General features: G+C 36.4%; 1 pseudogene; it reads right to left on the bottom strand.

Moving 5' to 3' along the window:
• Positions 1 to 1,109: 1,109 nt before the first annotated feature.
• The window catches only part of LOC131695480 (uncharacterized), a 79,856-nt pseudogene continuing 62,553 nt past the window's right edge, over positions 1,110 to 18,412 (bottom strand).

The following is an 18,412-nucleotide window of genomic DNA, read 5'->3' as shown; positions in this document are numbered from 1 at the left end:
GAACAAAATCTTTCGTAAATTTTACACGTTTGATGTATACTGCACGAATGTTATCGTTGATAACGTAATTATTTTTCGTGAATGAAACGAAATGTTTTGTTTATTTTAATAAACGTGTGTGTATATTACGAACGATTTCGTTGGTCGCACGAATTAATTTCGTTTATCTTAGAAAAGTGTTCGTATTTATTATCCTCTTATTGTTTTCAGTCGATCATTTGGGATCGATGTTTGACAACATCGATTTTTTTTATTTAAAAACCAGTTTTCGTATTTATTGTCTTCTTATTTTTTCATTCGATCTTTTGTGATCGATGTTTGACAACACCGATTTTTTTAGTTGAAAAAACAGATCTGGCAAAATCGATTTTATTGTGATATGAAGAAATGGTCGCTTGGTGAACGAAAGTTTTCGTGAATTTTAGTTTTTTAGTGTACATTGCAGGAATGTTGTAGTTGAAAATGACATTAATTTTCGTGAATGAAACGAAATGTTTTGTTTATTTTAATAAACGTCTATGTATATTACGAACAATTCCGTTGATCGCACGAATTCATTTCGTTCATCTAAGAGAAGTTTTCGTATTTAATAGCATATTCTTTTCACATTGCTCCGGCAGAGAAAAACTCAAAATTATTCATACAAAACCATCGATCAGTTTGCGATGGCTCAACTGGATCAACTAGAAGCGGAAGAGGTTTAGAAAATCTTCCTGAAACCGGCGGACGCGGATACGGCTACTAAATAGTCAGACCGAGACCGTCGTGATCATCAACAATTATATGACGTATAGCAACAATGACTCCCTATTGAAGCTCAGTTGACGTTGACGGTTCGACGAATGGTGCTCGTAAATATTATAAAGATATTCGTATATAGCAGCGAACAATTCGTTTGCCGAACGAAGCTGTTTCGTAATAAGCCAACGAAAGTCGTTTCGTGGTTTTCACGAAAAACTCGTAATAAAAATAAATGTGTTTCAATAGAACTACGAACGATTCAAGTTATCAACTCATGTGCCGGAGGTTCTTTTTAAAAAACAAACCTCTTGCTACTATGGTCGAATCAAGAATGAATTTATTTCTAACGAAATTGTTACAGAGGCCTGAGCTAATCGAACCTACATTAATGATGACGCTGCGCTGGTGCTGCTCGTCGGGTGCTGCTGCGTCGGCAATTAATGTGTCTCCGATTCCGGGCTCCGACTGGTGTCACGCGCACCTGTTTGCGCGTGGCGAAATAGTTTTGAAGCTCCTGGCCAGGTCCGGTGATAACTGCTCCTTCCCTGGGTGTTGAGCCTCCTGGGTCAACGTTAAATTGCTGGTACTGCTAAATTCGTAGAAGCCGGTCGATAGTATTGAATATTTTTTGTTACTATGTGATTTTCCACAGGTAATCGTTTTGCTTGGTCTATGTGAACAATTGTGCCTTGGTTCCTAGATTTGATCAGAATGTAAATTATGATTATAACTATGGCTATTGACGAAAATGAGAAGCCTCCTATGAGAGACCAGCTGTGTAATGCTGTGTCTGATTGAAGATGTGCTAGCTGTTTCAGATGCTGGTGCTGTAGTTGATGCAGAGTGTAGATGTCGAGTTTGTGTTCGATGTTTTCTTCTGCCACTATCAAACTTGGTGAAGGGATGAAAATTCTGTGTTCTATCGTTTTGATGATGTTGTTAACGTAAGTATATTGTCCCACTGTTATTGAACAGTTTTGATATATTATCATGAATGAACCGGTTAGGTTCCGGTCTGAAATCCCACACGTGGTACGAAGCGTAGTGTTAACGTTATTGAGAAGTGCTGTCGTGCGACTCATCTCTGTGATCGGTGGATAGTTGGATATATGTTCAAATGTACATTTTCCTTCCATTCCTGCCACTATTCGGGAAATACACCTGTCTTCTGAAACATCTTCTAAATCTGATCGGTTACATAGGCTCCAATTGCCAAATCGTTCACAGTTGAGTTTCTGTAATAATAGTTCATTCGGTCCTCTAAGATAACTGTTTCCTTTCAATTGAATGCGTTGTGATTTTTTGATGATTGCTTCAATTTTTAATTTCTCGTAGACTGTTTGAAAAAATGTTGGAATATTTATTACGTAGAGCAGTATCTCGTTGTTTGTGCCGATGGTCACCTTTGCGAAGTTCAGTGCTTCTTCCTGGAGTTCGTAATATACGCCTTGATTGCTTAAAGATTCATCTATTAGATTGATCTCCTCTGTGCTTAACAGCTTATAATTAACTATTCCTAGCTTTGCGAGTGTAACAGACTCCTGTATTGCTGAAATTTCCTTGTTTATAATGTCTATATTTAGAATTATGTTTAACATTTGAATTCCTTCCATGGTTAAGGTAGAGCGGTTTTCTTCTAAATTAATCAATCTATTAACTGTATCTGTTATGTTTTCTAAACTGTTGTAAACCTGATCATTTATTGATATTTGTTTGTTACTGTTATCTGTTATGCCATTAATTCCTTCAGTGATCATGTTCAGGTTATCACCGTCTGGTGAGCTGGACATCCATTTCCAGGCTCGTCCTAGTGCGTCCAATCGTTTTTGTCTCGTTCGTGGTTTGAGGTGTTTTACGTTAATTGTGAGGTCGTCTATCTTTTGTTTCAGTAGTGTAATCAGGTCAGGGTAACTCGAGTTTATTCTCGAGAACTGTGCTTCTATTTGAAATATTGTATTTTCTATGGCTGTAATGTTGATAGTATGCACAAATTTTTGATATCCTCCTAGGATCCTTGCTTCTCCTGTTTTGACTATAGCTACTGGGTCTTCATTTACATTATGAATTTCGATGTTTTGGCTGAGTGCCAGTGGTAGCCTGTAATTATTTGATATTTATATTTTTTACATTGGATTTGTGTAATTTTGAGTCGCGTTCGTTCCTAAATGTTACATGATTGTTTCGTTGAACATGAAATTTTTTGAATTTTGCTTTGTGTTTGGCTCTAATAATTTTGTCTTTTACAAATACTTCTTTGCCTGTCTGGAACTGAGGTGCTTCTGGTCGGTCTTTGTTAAATGTCGATAATTGTTTTTGTTGGGTTTTTGTAAGGTTTGCCAAGACTTCGTCGTATCGTTTCTGTCTGATTTGTTCCAGTCTGTCAGGGTCAATTTGTTGGTCTGGGTTTCTTGTTTTCCCAAAGACGATTTCTTTGGGTGTCAGGGACGTTGATGAGTGGATGCTGTTATTGTATTTTTCTACGACTGTTTGAACAAGATTTCGAACAGCCGTGTCAGGGGTAATCTGTTTTTGGATACGGTATAGTTCTAGAACGGTTGAGTGAAAGCGTTCTACTGCTCCGTTGACTTCTGATTTATGGTTAGGAGTTAGGTATACTCGGATATTCAAATCAATTATCCAACCGCGGATGTTGGGTGATTGAAGCCCTCTTTCATTGTCGACTACAATTGACTCAGGAATTACTTGTGACGTAAGTGTTGTCCACATTCCTTTTTCTATGTGACTCGTATTTCTGGATCGTATCGGGACCATACGCCCATATTTACTAAATTTGTCGATGCTAGAGAGAAAGTAATGGTCTTGAATTTGGAAAATATCTATATGAAGTATTTCGAAAGGATATCTGGGAAGTGGGGTCTCTTGAAGTGGAATTATCAACGGATGTCTGTCGTATTTCGATTCATTACAGACGTCACATACTTGGATATATTTTCGTATATTTTGCGTGAGCCTTGGGAAATAAAACTCTCGCAAAATTTGTTCTTTGTTTTCATTAATGCCGCGATGGGCCCTTGAGTGGGTTTCACGAATGATTTTTTCTTGCTCTTCTTCATCTTGAACGTCTATTAATACTTTTTGAGTGAAACGAATTTTGAGTATGCCGGCTCGACTAAAAAACTGTTTATAAACCTCTTGAAGTTGTCCTAAAATCTCTTCTGAGGTGTATAAACCGTTTAATTTTGTTGGATTGAAAAATTCTTTCAGTAGGGATGCCAAAATTTGGTCAGTTAGACTTGTTCTTCTTATTACTGTGCGACGTATTCCGGGAAAGGGATGTGTGACGATTGTTTCAGGATGATCGCTAACTTTTTCTATTATAATCTGATTTCGAAAAGCATTGAGAGGAGCTTCGGTGGATAGGATATAATTGGAGTCGTCATCTTCTGCCGAATGTTGAGTTGGTGTTAATGAGTTAATTTGAATGCGACTCAAGGCATCGGCAACAACGTTGCTTCTACCGGGTTTATACACGATCTCGTAATCGTGTTCCTCTAAGTAGGACTTCCAATTTTTTAATTTGGCATTGACATTTCTAGGTGACAATGAAAATGTAAGTGGTTGGTGATCAGTGACTATCTTGAATGTCTGACCATAAATGTAATTTCTGAATACTTTGAGAGCCCAATAAATTGCGAGCATTTCCTTTTCTGTCGCTGAATAATTTTCTTCAGCTCTGTTTAGAGTTCTTGACGCAAAGTGAATTGGTTTGTCTTTACCGATTTCACCTTGACTTAGCACGGCACCAACAGCGAAGTTTGACGCATCTGTGGTTATTATAAATGATTTGGAAAAGTCTGGGTAGATTAAGACGTCATTGCTGGTGAGAATCATTTTCATATTTTCAAAACATTTCCTTTCTTCTTGGTTAAGAGCAATTTGCTTTTTTGAATCAGGATTCCTCTCCCCTCTTAAAAGATTTGTTAAGGGTTTAGCGATTTTTGCGAAATCTTTAACGAATCTTCTATAATATCCGAGAAGTCCTAAAAATCCTCTCAGTTGTTTCAGATCTTTGGGTTCTGGAAATTTCCGAATCGCTTCAATCTTTTTCTCATTAGGTTTGATTCCTTCGTCTGATATTATGTAGCCTAAAAATTCTGTCGAAGTGTGTATAAATTCTGATTTGTCCAGTTGGACTTTGAGGTTTGCTTTATGTAACGTATCTAAAACAATTCTTAAATTGTCATTGTGTTCCTGTAGGTTCTTTCCAAATACAACCACGTCATCAATATAGACATAGCAACGTTTACCGATGTGCTCGCGTAGCACGTCGTTCATCGCCCTTTGGAAGATTGCAGGGGCGTTTTTGAGGCCAAATGGCATACGGAGGAATTCGTATTTACCATAATTCACCGAAAAGGCTGTTTTCTCCACATCTTTGGGGTTCATTTTTATTTGGTGGAAACCCGAGGCAAGATCTAAGGTGGAAAAGTATTTGTTTCCTCCTAATTGATCGAGCACATTTGATATTTCAGGCATGGGATACTTATCCGATACCGTTTTCTGATTTACTTTTCTGTAATCAATTACGAGTCTAAACTTCTTTTCTCCGGATGCGTCCGTTTTCTTTGGGACTATCCAAACGGGGGAATTCCAAGGTGATCTTGATGGTCTAATAATGCCTGATTCTATTAATTTACTCATTTGTTTGTCTACTTCGTCCTTATAAGCCATAGGGTAGGGGTATGTTTTTTGATAAATTGGCATATCGTCAGTGGTGCGGATGTCACACTTGACCTTTGTTGCACATGAAAGGGTGCTATCTGGATTATGGAAGATTTCTTTGTACTCTTCTAGGATGGGTATGAGCTCTGATTTCTCTTTTGCAGTCAGGTGATCGAGCCTAACCTTTTCTATTATGGTTGTTGAAATTATTTTCCTTGGTGCCGGCGTAGGCGTATAGAAATGAATAGGAATATTCAATGTTCTGTTCTTACCGAAAACTTGCAGGAGTTTTTGGTTCGAAATAAAATTGAAGTGTTTGTTGAAAATTATTCCTGTACCTACTATTCCATCAAAAAAGGTGTGGAAATCGAAAATTGAAAATTCGTAAGAAGTTTCTATAATAGGTGAAAAGATGGCAAGGTGTATAGCTTCTGAAATAACACCGTTTCCGGTGACTCCTTTTACGGGTTGTTGAGGAATTCTTACGATTTTTTGATCTGAATTATAAGCCCATTTCTTTGAAATTATGTTTATGTTGGCTCCACAGTCTATTAGTAATTTGATTTCACCTTGGCTAGTAGGAATTTTTATATATGGAAGCGGAGAAATACGCTTCACTCTATCCAGTTTGTCACCCACTTTTCCTCTAAAAAATTAGTCTCATTTTTCTCTAAGTCTTCTTCGATAGCTTCAGCATTTTCTAGCGGTTCCTCGTATTCCTCATCATTAAAAAATACTTTACTTAATTGCATCTGCTCCTCGTACCATTTTTCGTACTCTGGATCAGGATCTGGATTTTCTTCAATAGTATGAGCCATGCGTTTGGCGCGAGGGTCGTGGGCTCTCATCGAGTCGCTTGCTTCTCTGTGCTGTGCAATAGGCCGATTACCATAGTTCACCTGGTGGGTACGGATGCTACCCGTGTCCATCGGTTCAGGACGAGGTTGTGGTTGCACAAAAGTCCTGTTTGGAGCGAATACGTTTGGCTGTGCTCTGGGCAGGAAATGTTGGTGATTAAAATGTCTTGGCGGAGCAATTGGTTGCATTTTTGGAGGCATATTTTTCATTAATAATTGTCGTGGGGGAACTGGTGGTTTACCATGGCTAGGTCCTGGTAATTGGATTGATTGCCTAGGCGATGGGATAGGCTGCCAAGAGGGCATATTTACTGGTGCGTTTCGCGCGTCCAGATTTAGGTAGTCTACACAGTAGCTATAGGCTTGAGCCAAGCTCTGTGGTCGAACATTTTTGCAAAATCTAGAGAGGGGGTCACCCAATCCTCTGATGAATGTGTCTAGAGCGATTTGATTATACAACCTCATCAAAATCGCTTCGTGGCCACGCCATTGATCATCCATAGAAATGGCCGAGCTAATTAGTGTGACTAATTCTCGAACTCTGCTGTAGTAGCTTTCTAAACTCTCTAATCGTTGTCTAACCAACGATTTTAGTTGGTTATCGAGGGTCATCAAATCCCTCTTATCGGCATAATACAATTTTAGCACTTCTTTAATGTTGTGCCATTGTGTAGGCGTGTTGCTGGTGATCAAAGCATCATTAGCCTCACCCTTAATTTTCCTTCTGACCGTTTTAATGAGAAGGTGATACTGAAAACTATTTTGTAGATCGCTGAAAAGTTCTAGGACATCTTCAACGTCTAGTAGCCATTGACTCAAATCTCGAGGATTGCCGTTAAAGTCAGGCAAATCTCTTACGATTTGAGGAATTTTTCCTCTATCTTCGAAGCTAATGTTTCGATCGATGACAAAGCGAGATTGGGTAGGAATAGGATTTGGTGCAGGCACAGGTGCCGGAATGGGATTTGGTTCGGGGTCCATGTTAAGATTTTCTAATAGTTCAATTAGTTGATCTATGGTGGGGGGATAATCACTTCACTTTTCACTTTCACTGAGTTTTACACTGTTTCGGTTTAGGTTAGTGTCGCGCCTGGCTGTGATATTTTAGTGGGTTGCTTACGGATGGTCCGGGCTCGCCACTGTGTTATTAGTAAACGAGATCGCGTTTAAATGTAATTTTAATGTTGGATCTCTATCAATTGAATTAGAAGGTTTGCGTTTAGGTTAGTAACGCGCCTGTCTGTGATATTTTAGCGGTTTGCTTACGGTGGGTCCGGGCTTGCCGCTGTGTTGTTAGTATGGTTTAATTTTTTTTCGCACTAGCTGCTTGACGGTGCGTTGTTACACTTAATCTATTTCTTTCGTTTTCACCTTATACTTACAAAAAATGAAGGATGTACATGAGTACAGCGGGACAACGCCTAGGTCCTATAGTCCTATTATTTCCGGGGGTGAACGGTTCTGGTTAGTGCACCTGGTCGCGCTTCGGGGCTGCAAATCGTCGAGTTGATCAGCGATGGCTCTAAGTCCGAGTCTCCGAATTCCACTTATTGCGGGCAGCTACAGATGGCTTTATACTATTACTAACCGGGTCCCTATTCGGGCGCCAGTTATCAACTCATGTGCCGGAGGTTCTTTTTAAAAAACAAACCTCTTGCTACTATGGTCGAATCAAGAATGAATTTATTTCTAACAAAATTGTTACAGAGGCCTGAGCTAATCGAACCTACATTAATGATGACGCTGCGCTGGTGCTGCTCGTCGGGTGCTGCTGCGTCGGCAATTAATGTGTCTCCGATTCCGGGCTCCGACTGGTGTCACGCGCACCTGTTTGCGCGTGGCGAAATAGTTTTGAAGCTCCTGGCCAGGTCCGGTGATAACTTTCATTATATACGAAAAATTCGTATATTTTATGAAAATTATCTGTACGAAACTAATTCATAGTGATTTACGAATATATTCTATCAGTGTAGTCACGATTCCATATCCATGTTCGTAAATCATTCAAGATTTTCAGCAAATTAGTTACAACTCACCATTCCACAGTGGCACGACTTAGAGCAAAAGGTGGACTAAAGTCTAAACATTGCCGTATCGGTTCAAACGGGACGGTTAGGGGCCATGCATAAATGACGTAGCATTTTGGGGGGTAGGGGGGTATACTAAATTTGCTTCTTAGAATCAGGAGAAGCTGCCGCATCGTGAACTGAGAGATCTTTTGTTCATGTTCCATGACATATAAAACACAACACAAAATTATTACAGCGATATTTGTCATGAAATGGGTTTATTTTGTTCGCAATTTGCTATTAAAATGAAAATGTAGATAATAGCGGTCAAGCATTTTGTAAATATATGTATTTAAAAGAATTGTAAAACATTTATTTTTTTCATCCTCCGGTCGCGTTGGGAAGGTGCACAGTGGTCCCAAAGAGCAAAAAAGGGGGTTTTTTAGATTGCGTCAAAACGGTTGACTTTAGCAATATGGTGTCTTTGAGAAAGTTTCTTGGAGTAGAACTCCCCTTCTTTCTGTCTTATCGGATTGATTATTAAACCCCCTAAAAGTGAGTTACGAAATTTATTTTCTTCAATAATTCAGATAGACAAATACTTACTTCAGCAAAGTTGTAGAGCAACTCGTTACAAATATTTTACCTGAAGACTTTAACTCTCTATCTTTTAAGGTTTTTGAGATATGGAACATTATTTGTAAAAGGCCCCTTAAAAACAGTTTTTTCATCATAAGTTTTCTTCTAGATTTTTTTCATTATATAAATGTTCTAGATCATTGTTTGGACTATTAAACTGCATTACTTTGCCGAAGACGGAAACTTGCTATCGCTAGTATGTGTATTCCATAGAGGGCCGCCTTGGGGAGATCTGATTTTTCCAGCATTTGTTGTGCTTTTTTTGCACTTTAATTTGATTACAAAGTGGTTTGCCCGTTTTTGCCCGTTTGAAAGTTATCGGCATTAGAAAAAGAGCTATTTTCAATAAAAAAATGTGAATATTTCCACACATACTAGCGATAGCAAGTTTCCGTCTTCGGCAAAGTAATGCAGTTTAATAGTCCAAACAATGTTCTAGAACATTTATATAAAGAAAAAAATCTAGAAGAAAACTTATGATGAAAAAACTGTTTTTAAGGGGCCTTTTACAAATAATGTTCCATATCTCAAAAACCTTAAAAGATAGAGAGTTAAAGTCTTCAGGTAAAATATTTGTAACGAGTTGCTCTACAACTTTGCTGAAATAAGTTTTTGTCTATCTGAATTATTGAAGAAAATAAATTTCGTAACTCACTTTTAGGGGGTTTAATCATCAATCCGATAAGACAGAAAGAAGGGGAGTTCTACTCCAAGAAACTTTCTCAAAGACACACAATCTAAAAAACCCCCTTTTTGCTCTTTGGGACCACTGTGAGGTGGGGGGGGGGGGGGGGGTTGTCAGAAATGCTACGTTATTTACAAATGGGAGGTTAGAGTTTTGTGACAAAATGCTACGAGGGGAGAGGGAGGGGTCGAAAAACGCAGAAAAAAGCTACGTCATTTGTGTACGGCCCCTTATATGTAATTTTGGTACGCTGAATTCGTTTTTGATATTAAATATAGTAAAAATAAATATTTTCTATTCATTATGCTGTCTCAAAAATTATTTCTAAAAAATTTTATATTAATTTTCGTGCTCTAAATTGTTTTTGATATTAACACTTGTCAAAAATAACCTTAATTGTACATTAGGGTGGTTCAAAAATAATTATTTGGTAGTGAAGGTTCAAAAACTTTTTCAAAGAATTTTTTGTGCGCTGAATTCTTTTTTCGGCAATAAAAATATTAGAAATTATCTTTACTACTTATTATGACGGCTCAAAAGTAAGTATTTTGTCTACCATAATGATTTTTTTCAATAGTAATTATGGTAAGCTGAATTTATTTTCCATGTCGAAACGAATTGATTTACATCTCCTTATGGTGCTTCAAAAATGATCGTTTAGTTTTTATGCATCACATAAGATGTGTTCGACTAATTTTGGAACGTTAGAATCATTAGTGGGTTACTTGACACAAAAACTAAATTTTCATTAATTTTTAAAACATAAATTTTGAGCGTATTATTGGAATGTTTCATTACATTCACTAATCAACAGGATGGTAAACGATTTATTTTTCGCTGGCGTGTCTTATGTTACATACTTAGATTGCTTATTTGATATCTTACCTAAAAAATGAATCCAAACATTTTTTTTTCGAGTGTATGGTTCATTTGAAAATGATCTTCTTTTATTTGGGTGATATCTCCTACCCTTAAGATAAATCAGTACTATACAAATTCTGATTAAAATAGTTTTACCAAATGGCTAGAACTCAACTGTGTTGACTAAATTTGACAGTTACTGCGTAAGTTATCAAGAAATAGTTCCAGAAACATTTAATGACATATTTGAATTGGTTTGAAAATATTTACTGAATTTCAAACATTCTGAATACCTTCACCATCTAAAACCCATGCTTTCCACTCGGCTCCTCTTTCTTGATCACCAGTGAAATCCTTGAAGATCATGCTTTCAATGCTATTTGAAAGAATTTGTATTCATGTAATTAACCTTTTGTGTCGATTCAAAATTGATATCAGTAATAACCATGCGTCTCCATTCACATTTTTTTTTAAATTTTGACTGCCAGTTTTCGCAAAACTAGCATCGACTTATTTTAAAGAGAAAATTAAAAGCTTTCGAATGAGTATAGCGCGATCGCGGGCACTAACGGGCAGCGTTGTTGTTATCGCATTAGATGTTCGAATTCAATAAAAGTTAATGACAAACGCTTATCTAAACAACAACTAAACCAACCAATGACCGTCTTTTGGTGATTTCACGACGTAATTTAATCACATAGACAATTTTGGCGAAGTAATGCAATGCATGAAATCAACCGTCTCTTCGAAAAACGAAAATAACCGGATATAGTTCCTATTATCAAATTATGCAAAAAACGCTTGAGTTATGCCCTTCAAAAAGTTGTAAAAGAATCATTTTACGTTCAAATCACCTAAAATCTCGCAAAAATGTTTTTCATAGCTCAGTTGATAAGAGAAAAATACTAGCGAGAATATCGCGTAACCTCCATATATGGACAAGTCCGGGCTCATCCCACTGTGCATTCGTGCTCGTGAAATAGTTCTCAAAACCATGAAATATTTTTCATGTATTCATGAATTGGTTGATGATTCCTAGTGTAATATAGAAGACTGATCATTTGTGCTCGTAGCGTATCAAATTATAAAATGCTATTCATGGATTCGTGAATTGGTTCATTGACGATCCATATTGAGTGCTTGTGATATTTAGATATCCCTAATCATTTTCAATTTTATGCGACTCACGTAAACTATTTTGCAAAATTTGACCTTTTTTCACGAAATGTCATAATTATGTCCAGCTGTTAGCCATTAGCAATTGGTGCGAGCTGCAGATATAAGAAAACTATCATCATCTCGAGCATCGGTATTCATTTGATAAGATCCAATGTGATACCCGGACAGCAAACGAGAACTGAGAAAGAGCTACAAATCGTATTCGTAATATTATTCGCAAAACAAGATGCCGCAAATCAGTCTTAATTTTATGATCCAGTTCTTACTCCTTCGTAGTTTATCCGAGTAAAAAATACGGAAATAATTAAAAAATTGCGTATCACGACAAATCGAAGTGAAATTACGATCATGGTATCACGATCATGGTAAAACTACTGATATGAACATGTGTCACATTACTTCACGTGTCGATTTCGAAAGTGAGCTTAACGGACCACTTCAATGTAAACTGTGGTAATAGTGCACCTGTATTATTACATGATTTCCTCTGTTGTGGCCAGGTCTAATTTGTCCAATTTGCTTTGATACCTAAAATAAAGTGATTAGAACATTTAGAAACGCTCATCAAATCTAAATACTCATTCGTTACGTAGATTTCCTGTCCGAAAAATTTGAATCTCAGTGCAGATCGATTCACTATGGCACTCTCTGACAATGCAGTTCATTGGACACTATATCTCCGTACAAACATAACAGAATACATTTAACGTACCTTGATCCCTTTGCGATAAGTAAAGGAAGCTTTTCTATTTCACAGTTCCGTGAAAAATAGTCCCATTTCCGGAATTTCCTGTCCGAAATATTCTTGTTCGTACATGTTTGTTTACATGCACATCAGCAACACTATGGCAGATGTAAAAGTTTATGTGCACTATGTCAAATTGGTTTGAAGGTGGTCAAAAGTGAATATTGAAATTTTCGAAATACATATATTACATCGTGGCCAAGTGTGTATGTGACATAAGCCATCAAGCGTGAATTTTATGTCGGAAAAAACTATATAAGTAAACAGTTGCCTCATTTCTATCGAAAAAAAAACATCAAAACAAGTCAGCATAATTGACCATTCATTCTAGATCGGTTGTAACAGTGTGACAACATGTTGCATAAAATCATATCCCATGGCCAGCTAGCATCAGTTTTGCTTGTTTGTTGATGAAAATGACATGACTTTGATTGACGTCAAAACCTATATCTAGCCAGCAAATTAAAAAAGGTTTATATCAATTTTGGGGAATTAGTGCGGCAAAGTATGAAAAAATGCTATACATGTTTTTTTTCATGCAAAGTTGAGCAGTGATCGTGAACACTAATGAGGAAATACGATAACATTCTACTGAACATGAACATTATTTGTATCAGTAGGTACACTGAAAATTCAATGAATATTTAGTTGGCGACCAAAATGACAATATTTTCTGCATGTTCGTTATTTAAAAAAAATATGTATAAAGTTTATTAATGTTGACATTAGTAGAAATATTCAGAGACACATTTTGACAGAACATCGTACATACTATGAATTCAGAAAAACCTTTCGGTCGAGCACGGTACTCCTATCGACAAAATTAACTTTTGAGACCCCGAGGTACCTTTCACTTGTAAATTGAGGTGTTTGGTTGGGTCTAGTTTTCTAAATTTACAATCAATTTGAATCATATGCACGTGATTAGGAATTCATTTCGTAATTATTCGGGAAGCGTTTCCAATACAATTAGTAGAGAGCATATATCCAATATCAAACATCTCAGGTTTTCGTGTAGAATATATGAGGGAACTGCATTTATTTCGGATCGCTTTTGTAAATATTTTGAAGCTTATTCTGGGGAACCTTATAGTGGAAACACATTGTAAATGGGAAACAGCAGTGGACAATTTTTATGACCGTTTCCGTTGATTTACGGTTCTTAGAACCATGTTTTTTGTAAATATTTTCCTCAAAAACTTATTGATACATTCATAACACTAACAATGTTTATTTCACCAAACAAGATGTTTCAAAACGTAGAATGTATACACGATGATATTGTGGAGTTTAGCTGATGCAACTTGCTTCACCGCATGACACGAATATTCATCAAAAATTTCGGATTCCTGAATCATGTGATCGGAAAGAAAAGTATCGACATATGCCCCAAATGACTTAAAACGACATGGCATTATTGATTGTGAATTATTCAGACGACGATAGAGTCAATTTTTGTGCCACATGTCGGAGAGATTTAGGTAGGAATGTTTCACAGAGGGGTTGTACCTTTCGCATGTACTTTCTTCATAAGGTCCACCGGAATACTCTCAAAAATGATCAGGAACAAATCCTAGACCTTCATTCACTACCCTCGAATATTTTGTGACATTTTGTATATTATTTCAAAACTCTGTAGAAACAGGACAAAATTCTTTTCTAAGGCTTTGATAGCACTTATTCTGCTACAGAAACAATGTGTTGCGGATGTAGACCGGACTTCGAAAAACTAAGTTGCGTATCCAAATTACATATCGTTGGATATCTGAATTTCATATAATAGAAATACTATGAAGTTGGTGTTATCGTATTTTCATTAGGTAGAATTTCGCTAAACGTACATATACGTTAATATACACAAAGACTTTTTCAAATGTAACACTCATTTTTTGACTGAACCCATTTTGTCAAGCCCATCACAGTATAACCAACAGTGTTCCTAGAATACATTCACTGTCAGCATCTTTTCTTCGTTGAAGTGGTCCCTTAAGAATAAAATATCACGATTATGTGCATATAAATTACGAAAATCGTGACAAACATTCTGGAATCATATTATTCGTGACTAAAATATCAAAAATCGTGACTAAGATCCTAATATTATGAACACAAACCAATACTTGTGACTAAAATATCACGAGTACGTGAATAAAAATTACGAAAACTATGACTAAGTTCCAGAAATCATGAACATGTATCACACCACTCTCACAGGAAAATCCGATACGAGATTCGTGAATAAAATTTCATAATAACGTGAATACAAATTTTGAAAATCGTGACAATGCTCTTGAAATCATGAACGTAGTTTAACTGTCGGTTCTTTTAGTTGATATAGTTGATACAAACCGGCATATTCCCAAACTACGAACAAGAATCATAACAAAAACTAAACATGTCCAGCGAGCAATCACCCAACTCAACCCAGCCAACCATCGGAAAGTAACGCCATGCATAATTTGGGCGCAAACTAGTTTTTCGGAAATACAAATTGTTTCATGAATACGAGGTTTATTATTCATAATTTCGTGTACTTTGTCACGATTTTAGTAAACCGTTCAGTTGATGACATCGTGTTTTTTCATGAATTTATGAACGGATTTTTTCCGTGTACAAAAACATCACGCGAGAGGTCTTGATCATTTGGTCCGGGCCATAAGATAAAAATTTTGGGAGTTTTTTTCTTTAAAGTATTTCTGTGCGATATGAGCAAAGGTTCCGAAAGTTTATCCTGCAATGGCTGAATAGTAAGCGTTCCAAAGCTGTCCGCTTTTCGTCACATATATTTTGTTTCAGTTGTTGAGGTTAAGGTTGTGAGAATTTGTTTGTTAAGCATCTTAGCTTTTTATGAATTATTGATTGTATGGTTTGCTTAGCATACCTGAAAATAAATAATTTTTTCTTCTTCTAATATGATGTGAAATTCTAATGTGATGATGCTGATAAGAATGGTTTGTAATAATTGGTTTCCTATATAGTTCGAATGTAGTAGTAGACATACCGATACTTGTTATTTAATAGGGAAGTGCAAGTGCAATATCATTAAAAAATAAACATAGTGGAATTTAATGATAGAAAACCTGTGTTAAGCTTGAAAAACTCGAACTGTAAAAAATTTCCGATGAGAGATGAACAATTTTTAATTAGAAAAAGGACGACAAATAGTACTGTATACATATTTAATCTGAATAAGAGCATTTAAGCATTTAATTCTAGGATTTGGCCGGAACCCGAGACTTCCGGAATTATCGATGGTAGACAATATATTCCAAGAATCTTTGATTCGTCATCAGTGATTTTTAACCTTGAGGTATTACGATTGTAACGATTTATATGGGAAATTCTTGTGTGACCGTACTAACCAACCTATAACTCCGGAACAAAAATTCAGATCTGAAAATAAACTAGCAGTTAATGGGAGTGTCTTCATTTGAAATCAAGTTTGTTGAAATCGGTTAAGAGTTTGCTGGAAAATAGATGTGACATTAGCTTAGGAACTTGGCAAGTGCTCCAGGTGCATCAAGAACCGTCATAGGTAGCCAATGTGGCCAGAGCTACTTTGATTGGTCATTAGTGAACTAGACCCGCAAATCCAAATAATGTTGAACCCATTTGAATATGTATTACATCATTCGGGCATCATAGTGTTACCACAGTTTATATGCCAATTTGCTGTGTGGCCGCACTCTTCAACCCGTAACTTAGGAACTGGAAGTCGGGTCGACTAAAAATTCAGTAACAGCTCATGGGAGCGTTATACCGTTCATTTAAAACTAAGTTCGTTGTATCAGTTTAGCCAACTGTGAGATAATTGAGTGACATTATTGGACACACACACATATCCACACACAGACATTTTGCGATCTCGACGAACTGAATCGAATGGTATATGCCTTTCTTACCTCGGTTGGAAAGTCGATTTTTGTAGTGATTGCAAAGCCTTTCTTTCTATGAGATAGGCAAAAACGATAGTTGCGCTGATTGCCGAGATCGCATTACAACAGGTGATTCGCAGGATTCGGAGATCGTTGAATGCTGCTGGATGACTTCTGTCTCTATGGTAAGGCGCATCTGTCGTTCATCAATGCGACTCTGACATTGGTGTACATTGTCAAATGGTTATTATTTTACCAAGTGTTGTAAATTGCAGATTACACATTAAACCACTAGATCGATCAAACAAATTCTCATTCGTGTGCGCAAAGTTTAACCTTGTACAGTGGAAAGAAGAGCGCCCAATAAACTTTGCACACGGGTGCATTCGAATCCATAGGTTGCTCGTTCAAAACCCAAGGAACGAACGCGCGGGGCTTAATTTTGTAAAGTTTTGTTCGGAAGATATGAGCTTGAAAGAAAAGAGGGCAAAGAAAGCAAATCTCTTGATCGGATCGAGTTCAAAAAATATTGGACGAAGGCTGTCGAATTTCATGTGGATGAATTGGAGAAATAAAGTCAGCATATAGCCGTTCATGTTGTGCTATCTTATGACAAGCGCAGCACATTTAGCATTCCGAGAAAAAAAAATTTCGAGTTTGAGATTGAATATCTTGAAACTTATACATACATGGTAAACAATTCAACGAATACAATTGATGCATCTATCTACTCTGTATTAATCTCTCAAATATTACGAAGATCGATTGACTATGTTGTGAGTTTTTACTATAAATGTAAACAAAAGACGTACTCACACGTGTCATAGGTGGTTATTGATGACAAAATTTGTATGGAAAAAAATCATCAATTATTAACTTTTATTCATATCTATGGCTTCATTTTGTTTATTAACAATCGGTGAGATGTAGGTATATTGAAGAAAACGAGTCAGGGAATCTAGAAAAAATAGTTATTTTTGGTTACAGTGTTGCCAAATATGCTATATTTCTAATTTAAAACTGAATTTTTATTACAATGCAGCACGTCTCTCGCTATACAGGTAAACTTCGATATAACGTACATCTCGGTTTAAAAATTGTACGTTATATCGAATTGTACGTTATATCGAAGCATGCAAAATCCTCACAGAATTGTTGTTCATGGTACTTTATTTTGTAGAATTTTGATAACGCGTAACTAATTTTGAAAATCTAACCTACCTAGCAGTGTGAAACAACTTTTCTCATAAGAAAATAATAGTGGTTCTATAAAAAAGAAGCCGCATTTAATTTTTGTTTTCTTATTCTGACTCTTTTCCTAATTATTAAGTCATTAGTCATTATTATTCTGTCTGGGCTTTTAAAGTGTGGGAATACGTCTGCGCCTCATCAAATAAAATCAATTTATGAACTTTAATCATTAAAATAGACTATAAAGATCCACTTGTATCCACGATTCAAGAATTTCTGAAAATATCTTTCAATCCGCTAACCGGTTTCCCAAATACCCCATACCGGTCGTAAAACGCACAGTTGTCCGTGTAATTACAAATATGATCTCTCACTCTTATTTATTTGATGTGACACATAATAGGATTCGAAAACAATTTTAGATTCTAGTAACCGGATTCAAGAGCCTTAAAACCAGAAATTTTGATAAATATCACTGAATTCCTCGTAGATCGTCAACGTCATTTCATGTGTCACATGATGGCAACATGAATGTAAAACAAACAAAACAATCATGAGTCCAGGGAACTAAATTCAGGAATATCCGAAATCGGAGTTGAATGTGTCCGCATTACTTGCAATATGATTCATAGATCATATGGTTGATGTAATTTGATGACCCAAATGTCGAGCATAATAAAAAGAATCTATAATCCGAAGCACTTAATTCAGGAGTTTCAGGAAGCGATTGTATCTGAATGTCATCCAATATGATAGCACTAGACATGCAATTTTTTGTGGCACAGCATACCATGAAACTTAAACATTGTCATTCAGCCCAGAGAATCAGATTCCGCTGTCCCGAAACCAACCAACAATGGTCACACCAATATTATTATTTATGTTTTCAGTTAGAACTTACTGATCTTGTATTATTTATTGAGATACATGTTTGGTTTTAATAAATT

This window comes from Topomyia yanbarensis, chromosome 1 (genome assembly GCF_030247195.1).
Source record: "Topomyia yanbarensis strain Yona2022 chromosome 1, ASM3024719v1, whole genome shotgun sequence".
Lineage (NCBI taxonomy): Eukaryota > Metazoa > Arthropoda > Insecta > Diptera > Culicidae > Topomyia > Topomyia yanbarensis.
Note: the sequence above shows the minus strand (reverse complement) of the source record. Positions and strands in the feature narration are given on the sequence as shown.